At 47.6% G+C, this 700-nt stretch overlaps 1 non-coding gene across 1 annotated transcript; it reads left to right on the top strand.

Annotated features, from left to right (window-relative positions):
• Positions 1-413: 413 nt before the first annotated feature.
• On the top strand, positions 414-488 carry Trnat-ugu (transfer RNA threonine (anticodon UGU)). Its single transcript has one exon. It is a non-coding gene; the product is annotated as a tRNA-Thr (tRNA).
• The last annotated feature ends 212 nt before the right edge of the window (positions 489-700 follow it).

Here is a 700-nt window from a genome sequence, read left to right as displayed (position 1 = left end):
GGTAACAAATTAATCAAGGCCATTTCAGCCCTTCTAAAGCCACCCAAGTCGACTGATGGTCATCTGACGGTGATGTTGAAATGCGAAGGAACAAGCAAGGCTAAACCAAGGCCAGACAGACTTCATATACTTATATGGATATGGTGTCTGTTCCTTCGGACATGTCCGAAAGAATAGACACAATATCCATATAAGTATATAGTTCTGGCAATACAGGCCATCACCTTCTTCTTCTGTACGGATTCACACATATTCCCCGAACTCTTACGGGACTTGGGTAAGAATGTCTTCCACGAGTAATGAGTGTGTTGGGGTGGGACACTACGAATGTAGTGTGTGGAGAAACAAGGTGAGAATGTGGGTCTCGCGGGAGTCGTGCGCGAGATAGTCCCTGCAGTCGAGCTATCCTCTGTGCCCTCGGTGACTCAGATGGATAGAGCGTCTGCCATGTAAGCAGGAGATCCCGGGTTCGAGTCCCGGTCGGGGCACACATTTTCACCTGTCGCCGTTGATATATATCAACGCCCGCAGCAGCTGGAGGTAATAATATAATTCTCATTTCAGACTTCATATACCGGCTGACAGGGATCGTCGAGGGTTGCCAGAGCGTGGTTGTACAAAATCACTTGAAATTAGCAGAAATAATCACTTGCCAATTGCACAGTGATACCAGAAGTCAGCTAGCACGAAGACAGTGCGT

The sequence above is a fragment of the Schistocerca gregaria genome, chromosome 2 (assembly GCF_023897955.1).
Source record: "Schistocerca gregaria isolate iqSchGreg1 chromosome 2, iqSchGreg1.2, whole genome shotgun sequence".
Classification (NCBI taxonomy): Eukaryota; Metazoa; Arthropoda; class Insecta; order Orthoptera; family Acrididae; genus Schistocerca; species Schistocerca gregaria.
The sequence above is the reverse complement of the archived record's forward strand: the minus strand, read 5'-3'. Positions and strand labels throughout refer to the sequence as shown.